This window comes from Muntiacus reevesi, chromosome X, assembly GCF_963930625.1.
Source record: "Muntiacus reevesi chromosome X, mMunRee1.1, whole genome shotgun sequence".
NCBI classification, from domain to species: domain Eukaryota; kingdom Metazoa; phylum Chordata; class Mammalia; order Artiodactyla; family Cervidae; genus Muntiacus; species Muntiacus reevesi.
In genome coordinates, this window is record NC_089271.1 from 130,384,622 (window position 1) to 130,393,601 (window position 8,980).

The window sequence follows — 8,980 nt, forward strand, 5'->3', positions numbered from 1 at the left end:
AACCAAAAGAAAAAAAAAAAAGAGAACCTGTCGTCCATGTCCAACAAATTTCCCAGGTGACTCGTGTGCACGTTGAATCTTAAAGAGCAGTGCTCTAAGAGAACCAGAGGGTGGCTACCCGGGGGGAGTGCAGAGTTGCAGGGCAGCACTGAGGGCCCACTGGAAGTCAGTGGTCGTGAACCTCACGGGAGGCCAGTCGGTCTTCTTCAGCCTCATTCAGCTGCCAGAGGCACAGGCTGTCAAGCAGGTGGAGAACTGGATTTACCAGGGTTATGGTATCGCCAAGCAAGTACAAAAAAGGGCAGGGTGTGGACAAGTGAGTGGCTGATACAATTTAAGTGAAATAAGGAGGGAAGAGGAGACATGGTGGGGCAGTGGAGGGAATAGGGAAAGGGTGTAGTAGCTGGGTGGTCCTGGTGAGGTGGGAGCATCATCAGTACTGGGGTCCTACAGGAAGTTAGCTGCAAGGAGAGCAGAGAGTGGGATCGTTGTAACGTTGAAGGCAGGGCAAAGGAACAAGAGGCTACAAGTGGATGCTGAATTCACCTGGAATCATGACAAGGAACAGTGCTGGAGAGAGCAGCAGTGAGCCAGGAGCTAAGTCTGCAAGGAATGGGTGGGAGAGGCTGGGGGACACTGCAATAAAAGAGCGCATGGTTGTGCTGGGACTTGCATCAGTGGCCCCTGTGTGTCTCCTTGTTTCCACTCCTTTTGAAGCTCTACTCTGAGGAACGCTCTTGGCTAGGCAGAAGTGCTTTAGGGGTTCCTCAAACAAGAAGTGTCCAGGTCAAACACTGAAGCTGTCCACTGCCCTGAGGGGCATGTTCTGTTTTGTCTGTCTGAGGTATTTGAGTTCATTCAGGCATTCATTAAGCTTCCCTTGTAACTCAGTTGATAAAGAATCTGCCTGCAATGCAGAAGACCTGGGTTCAATTCCTGGGTCAGGAAGATCCCCTAGGAGAAGGAAATGGCAACCCACTCCAGTATGCTTGCCTGGAGAATCCCATGGACAGAGGAGCCTGGAGGGCTACAGTCCATGGGGTGGCAAGAGTCAGACACAACTTAGTGACAAAACCACCAAACCAAGGTCATTCATTCATCAAATATTTACTGAGCACCTACCATGTGTAAGGCACTATTCTAGGCTCAGGGAAAACAGCAATGAACAAAATACATAATCTATGACCTCATGAAATTTACATTCTAGAGTAGGGAGTTAGGCAATAAAGAAAGAAAAAAAGGACTTCCCTGGTGGTCCAGTGGCTAAGACCCCATGCTCCCAATGCAGGGGACTCAGTTTTGATCCCTGATCCGGGAACTAGATCCCACATGCCGCAATTAAGATCTCGCATGCTGCAACTAAAAGAATCCACGTGCTTAGTCAACTAAGACCCAGTGCATCCAAACAAATAAAAATAATAAATATTAAAAAATATTCATTTGCCTGCATTGGGTCTTAGTTGTGGCATGTGGGCATGCAGGGCTTAGTTGCTCTGCACCATATGGGATCCTAGTTCCCCAACAAGGGATTGAACCCACATCCCCTGCATGGGAAGGTGGATTCTTAGCCACTTAACCACCAGGGAAGTACCAAATAATAAATATTAAAAAAAAGAAAAAATGAAAAAGACTCCTCGAATCCAATGCAGGGGATCGAGTTACATTTCATCTATAGTTTTGTCTTTAGACCCATGCAAAAGTATCTTTATGTGTTCAGCTAGATGAATTTTCACAAAGGGAACATACCCCTTTGTGAACCCCAAAGTGTTCAGCTAGATGAATTTTCACAAAGGGAACATACCCATAGAACTAGCACCCAAATCACAAAATAGAATGTGACCAGTGTCTCCTCCCCCCACAAGGACAACCACTATGCTGACTTCTAAAGGCACAGATTAGTCTTGCCCAGTTTTGGTTTTTTGACAAAAATGGAATCATACAATAAGCATGTTTCTGTGTCTGGCTTCCTTTGTTCCACATTAGTGGATGTTTGTGAGATCCATCCATGCCATCGTGGGTAGCTGTAGTTTGCTTATTCTCGCTGCATAGGAGCGGTTCACAAACATTTTAGTCTTTAGGATCCCTTTACACTTAAAAATTATTAAATGGGAAGACCTTTGTTAAGGTTGTGGGCTCTCCCCCTCTGCCGGATCAGGAAACTGGGGATGCACCCTCAGATGCCGCGACTGGTCCCTAACCGTAGCCCCTCCACTGCTTGTGATAGATTCCTGTGGCCTTTTAAATGATTGAATAACGATAAAAATGGACCCAAAGTGACTTCTCTACTGAAGCAGAAGATTCTTATTACCTTCCATTAACTCAGTTTAGTCTTTGGGGCAGAATGAGCGAAGTACAGAAAACTGAAGAAAAGAAAACCTCACTTTAGAACTTTCTCCATGATTATTCTTAAACCCTGCCTTTCTATTTGTTTTAATTTTGCTGTGAATTTATAAATAGTGAAGACCAAAGAAATAGAAAAAACATTTGAGAGCTTTATACCAAGAAATTTGCCTTGAAAGATGCTATTCTTGGAGGGAAAAGCATATCAAGTTCCTGTCTTTTTTCTTTTTAACAAGGTTTCTTATGTCCTTAGATTTTGAAGGATAAGACATATAAACTCATACCTGCAGACTATTTTTAGCAGCTGTGTAAGAATAATGAGATTTGTAAATTAAGGGCTTTGTAATGTGGATGTTTTGCTACTAGAGTTGACTACTCAGAAAATTTTTTATAGCTCTTCAATGTTTTATTTTTGATCTATCACTTCAATGACATTATTTGACCAAACAGAAGTCATTCTGTCTTTCTAAGCTATGACCTTGTTATGAACAGTATCTGCATTCACTGTGCAAATGTCCATGTATTATCTATTTAAGCAACATCATAGTGCCATCACTCAAGGAAGTTGAATAAGGTGAACATTGATATAGCTCTTTCCCCTTCCCCCCATTTTTTAAATGTAACAAATACTTTTTATGTTTCCCTTCCCTTTGCCCTTTCCCCTTCCCCTTTGGGAAACATGTCAGGAACTAGATCATTTAAGACTAGCAATTGAGGGGACTGAGAGATTGATCCACACAGAGCCTGGCTTCTTTGTGCTTCATCGCAAGGCATTCTGCCGGCCAGCCTAATTAAGTACCCTTTTAACAAGAGAACCTCATGAAAATCCAGCTGGCAACTCAAGAAGTTCAGGAAGCAGGACCGCAGAGGTTATACTCTGGGATCCTGGTCATGAGGTCAGATGCCTCACCTTGTTAAAAAGAGACACTGGACCTAAATAGTGCAGCGTGACTTTGTTCCTGCTTGGCTAAATTTCTCAACACCACAGTCAGCTAAGTCACCTACAGTGACTTTCGAGAAACACGGAGAACACCTACCCAAAGGAGATGGTAGATTTGGAGTAAGCCGTCGTAGACATAATTCCTCTGATGGCTTTTTCAACAATGGATCTCTTCGAACAACAGGAGGTTCTTGGCACCAGCCCTCCCTATTCCGCCATGATTCTGTGGACTCTGGTGTCTCTAAGGGAGCATATGCTGGAATCATAGGGAACCTATCTGGTTGGAATGGCTCTTCACGAGGTCATGATGGCATGAGCCAGCGTAGTAGGGGTGGCACAGGAAACCATTGCCACTGGAATGGCAGCTTCCACTCCCAGAAAGGCTGCCTTTCAGGAAAAGCCACCTACAGATATCAGGGAAGAGAAGAAAGAAGGTGGAAAAGTTGCAGTTTGAAGAGGAAGACTTTCCTTCTTTGAATCCAGAAGCTGGCAAACAGAATCAGCTATGCAGACCTATTGGGACTCCTTCTGGAGTGTGGGAAAACCCACCCAGTGCCAAGCAGCCCTGGAAAATGCTAGTCATCAAAAAACTTTCCAGAGAAGATCCTGCTGCTGCCTTCTCTGCTGCATTCACCTCACCAGGATCTCACCATGTAAATGAAAACAAATCGTCAACCATGGTTCCAAGTGTCTATAAGAACCTGGTTCCTAAGCCTGTACCACCTCCATCCAAGGCCAGTGCATGGAAAGCTAACAGACTGGAAAACAAATCAGGATCCTTTCCGTCTAGCTGAAAGTCTGTTTTTACCAGTCCAATCCCTGTTGCCAAACCACTAGTACTGGCTGGTGGTGTAGTTTTAAGCTCTCCCAAAGAAAGCCCCGCCAGCACCATTCCTCTGATTGAGATCAGCTCCTCTCGTCTGACCAAGTTGACCCACAGAACTACTGATAAGAAGAGCAAATTCCTGAAGACTCTGAAGGATGACCAGAATGGAGACTTCTCAGAGAGCAGAGAGTGTGAGAAGTTGGAAGATTTGAAGGACAATAGCACACCTGAACCAAAGGAAAATGAAGAGGAAGGCTGCCATCAGAATGGTCTTGCTCTCCCTGTAGTTGAGGAAGGAAAGGTCCTCTTTCACTCTTTGGAAGCAGAGCACAGGTTACTGAAAGCAATGGGATGGCAGGAGTATCCTGAAAATGATGAGAATTGCCTTCCCTTCACAGAGGATGAGCTCAGAGAGCTCCACATGAAGACAAAGCAGCTGAGAAGAAATGGCTTTGGAAAGAATAGCTTCTTACAGAGTCGAAGTTCCAACCTATTCTCCCCTAGGAGAAGCACTTGCAGAACAGAGTTTGAGGACTCGGCCATGGAGACAAGTAGCAGTGAGACATCTGATGATGATGCCTGAAAGAAGGCATATAAATGCTCACAGTTAAATCTGACCCAGTAAACTCAGCTTGTGTGTTTAGGGGTTATACAGAAGAAATTGTTCTTTCCTTTTCCTATGTTATTGTTGAATACTTCAGGCACAAGGGAAATAATCATATCCCAAAGAGAGAGTGAGCAATTGGCTTCTTTAGCTTTTGTTGTTGTTCTTCCCTGCTATCTGCTTAATAGAGAGAACTTTGTGTGGTGGGAAGAATTTTTAACACACACACACATACACAAAGTATATATGGGGCAATGCACAGGTGGGAGCTGGCAGTCCTGAGTGAGGAGGAGACACTGGTTTGCAGCAACAGCTTCTACTACCAGCCCTTGGGGCACTCACCCCTCTACTCAAGCAATCACTGTCAATGCCAAAGTGACTACTGAAGTTATAAGTGTATTAAATTAATGCTAATAATTTGGATATTTTATTTCTGGCTGCTTGGGTCACCTTAGCCCTTAACCAAGCATATGTGTTTTTTTCCCCTTTATTTTTCTTTCTGGGTACAGCTATAAAATATTTGGATATAGGAAATATTGTGTTATTCTTGCAGCCTTGATATTCAGGGTGGATAGTAAAATATAAATTCTTGTGAGATTTCAAAGATAAAGATTATTTTGATAACATTATTTACAGATTTAAAAGATGTAGTTATCACAAGTCTGTTGAGGGGGAAAACTACTGCATAAAATAACTAACTTGGAATAAATATTTTGCATCAGTTTGGATTGTCTTGTATAAGAAGTATATTTACTTTAAAATTAGATGAGTGGATTTAGAGGTCTGAGGAAAATCCGAATTCAGACACACCTGTTTCTCCTTTTAGCAGATACATTCTTGATGCAGAAAAACATGTGCAATAAACTGCTGCTGCTGCTGCTAAGTCGCTTCAGTCGTGTCCGACTCTGTGCGACCCCATAGACGGCAGCCCACCAGGCTTCACCGTCCCTGGGATTCTGCAGGGCTGCCATTTCCTTCTCCAGTGCAATAAACTACCAGTAATAAAACCAGAAAAAAAATATTAAGGACTCCAAAGGGCCTTTAGGGCTTCCCTGGTGTTTCAAATGATAAAGAATCCTCCTGCCAATGCAGGAGACCCAGGTTTGATCCCTGGATGGGGAAGATCTCCTGGAGAAGGAAATGACAACCCACTCCAATATTCTTGCCTGGAGAATTCCATGTGCAGAGGAACCTGGTGGGCTAGAGTCCATGGGGTCACATAGAATCAGACATGACTGAGCGACTAACACTTTCACAAAGGGCCTTCGTGTGGATTATTCCTATCAATGTTTACTGAATTAGAAATTAAAACTGAAAAATATTTAAACCCCAAGAACACACAAGCATACATTCTATTGTCTGTCAGAGCAATGAAGTCATTACAAGTCATGTAGCCTCTTTGATGGTTGGATGGCATCACCGACTCGATGGACATGAGTTTGAGCAAGCTCCGGGAGTTGGTGATGGACAGGGAGGCATGCTGCAGTCCATGGGGTTGCAAAGAGTCAGACATGATTGAGCAATTGAACTGAATTGAACTGAACCGAGTCTCTGAAACCCCACAGTACACCCGTGAGAGGACAAGAGTAAAAGATGACTTCTTTGTATTATTATAAAAATAATTTGACCCTGCAGGCCCTTTGAAAGGGTCTTGAGGATCTCCCAGAGTTCCCTGGATCACACTTTGAAAATTGCTGCTGTACAATAGCCCTTGGTAAATATACCACACTTTACATGTTCAGTTGAAGATAGATAGTTTCCTGTGTTAGAAATAATTTTGCCATAAACAATTTAGTACATGCCTTTTTTCAAATTAAAAAATACATATATTTACTTTTTAAAGCCACACCCTATGACATGTGGAACCTTAGTTCCCTGACCAGGGATCGAACCTGTGCCCCCTGCATTGGGAGCACAGAGTCTTAACCACTGGACCACCAGGGAAGTCCCAGTACATACTTCTTGATGCATATTTGTTCATCTTTCTGTTGGAGAAACATCTAGGAGAGGAAATGTAGGGCCATATAGAATGTAAGTGGAACCATGGAAAATATTTACATGATTAAAAAACAAAATTGAATTTACAAAAACAAATTCTTCATCCATCTTTTTTCCCTCCTAACTTGGGAAATGACTGTTGTCCTTTTCAAGGCAAATTTCTTTCCTGCTGCTCTTCAGCCTGCCCACTGTGTCCACTGAGACCCCCACACTATTAAACCTGGGTTTCCCTGCATCTTTAATGTCTCTCCTTCCTGCCTTCCTCTCCATGATCTACCAGAAACCAACTCCTTTTTATTTTTTGACTGCACTGTGCAGCATGGGGGATCCCAGTTCCCTGACCAGGGATCGAACCCATGCCCCCTGCATTGGAAGCGCAGAGTCTTTACTACTGGACTTCCAGGGAAGAAGTCCAAGAGAGTATTTAAAGCCGTGATATTAGATAAGGTCATCAAAGGAGAGAGTGTATATAGAAAATAGAAGAAATCCAAATCTGAACCTCAGGGCTCTACAATGTTTAAAAAAGAGAGAGAGAGAGAGAGATAAGGAAGTGAGATAAGGAAGAATCTTCAAAAGAAACTCAGAAAGGGTTGCATGCAAGGTAGAAGGAAAACCAGGCAGAACAAGTGCCCGATGAAGCTGTAAGAATTAAAAGGATGATTTATATAAGCTCTTAGCACAGTGTCAGTCACACTCTAAACCTGAGGAAATGGTAGCTATGATGATGATGATGACAATGAAAATTCATCTATTAAAGGCTTATCTGTTGCTCCTTCTGGCCGCCAAAAATAAAATACTGGCTCTTAAATAAATAATAAAAATCCAAGGTAAGAAGCCTCACTTGAATCAAATGTAAATTTGGATGAGGGTCTGAACCTAAACACTAAGTGGGATTAAAGTCACTAAACTTCTGCTGTTAAAAAGTGAAGTTAGGCTTTCGCTGGTGGCTCAGTGGTAAAGAATCCAGCTGCCAACACAGGAAACACGGGTTCAATCCCCTATCCGGTAAGATTCCACATGCCCTGGGGCAACCAAGCCTGTGGGACAGAACTATTGAGCCTGTATTCTGAAGTCCAGGAGTTGCAACTACTGAGCTTATGAGCCACAACTACTTAAGCCCAAGTGCTCTAGAGCCCACGCTCCACAACAAGAGAAGCCACTGCAATGAGAGGCCCGCACAGTGCAACTAGAGAGGAGTTCCCACTCGCCACAACTAGAGAAAAGCCGGTGCAGCAACAAAGACCCAGTACACTATGGCTGATTCACATCAATGTATAACAAAACCCACTGAAAAATAAAAAAATTAAAAAAAAAAAAAAAAAGACCCAGTACAGCCAAAAATAAATAACAAATAAAATTTTTAAAAAAGATCCATAATTATTTAGGTATTCCCTGGTGGCCCAGTGGTTAGGACTGTATGGTTCCACTGCAGGAGGCATAGGTTCAACCCCTGGTCAGGCAACTAAGATCCAGCAAGCCACGCTGCTTGACCCCAGTAACTACTAAATTGGGCTCAAGCTTTCTACCATTTCTGTATTCTAGCATCCCATGGCCCAAGGCAGAGACCTGGCACTAAGTCCTGTTAATGTTATGTCAGAATCATCTCTTGATCTTGTTACTTCTTCTTCTTTTTGGCTGCACTGGGTCCTCATTACCACCCCCAGGCTCTTTGATTCGGAACTTGGGCTTTCTCCAGTTGCAGTACTCAGGGCTTCTCTTGTCGTGGAGTACGGGCTCTAGAGCTTGCAGACTCAGTAGTTGTCATGAGGGGGGCTCTCTAGTTGTGGTGTGCAGACTCAGTTGCCCCTTTGTACGTGGGATCCCAGTTCCCTGAACAGGGATGGAACCCACATCCTCTGCATTGGAAGGTGGATTCTTAACCACTGGACCATCAGGGAAGCCCCCTGGTCTGGTTCTTCTTATTCAATGTCATGGGGACTACCCTACTACTTTGTGCCCCCATCCTTCTTATTGAAACTATTTCCAAAGCCTCTTACCTAGTTTGTTTGTTCTATCATCTGTCACTATACCCCAGTCCAGGGATTCATAACAAGTTTTGTGCCATGCAACCATTTGGCAGTCTGATGAAGTTTATGGAGTTATTTTCAGAATGTTTTTAAATGCATAAAACAAAGTACATTGGATGACAAGAAAACCAATTGCACTGCAATAGAGCTATCAAAATATTTCCTGAAAGAAATGTGTACTATAGCAATATACAGGATTAATAGAATTCTTGTGGGTCTAATAGCTACTATAATTTCAAAGTGAT

At 43.2% G+C, this 8,980-nt stretch overlaps 1 non-coding gene and 1 pseudogene across 1 annotated transcript; one reads left to right on the forward strand and one right to left on the reverse strand.

Annotated features, from left to right (window-relative positions):
- The first annotated feature begins 1,123 nt into the window (after positions 1–1,123).
- LOC136154714 (vasculin-like protein 1 pseudogene) lies at positions 1,124–4,872 on the forward strand (annotated as a pseudogene).
- A 1,709-nt stretch (positions 4,873–6,581) lies between these two features.
- TRNAG-CCC (transfer RNA glycine (anticodon CCC)) lies at positions 6,582–6,654 on the reverse strand. The gene has a single exon. It is a non-coding gene; the product is annotated as a tRNA-Gly (tRNA).
- Between the last annotated feature and the right edge of the window lie 2,326 nt (positions 6,655–8,980).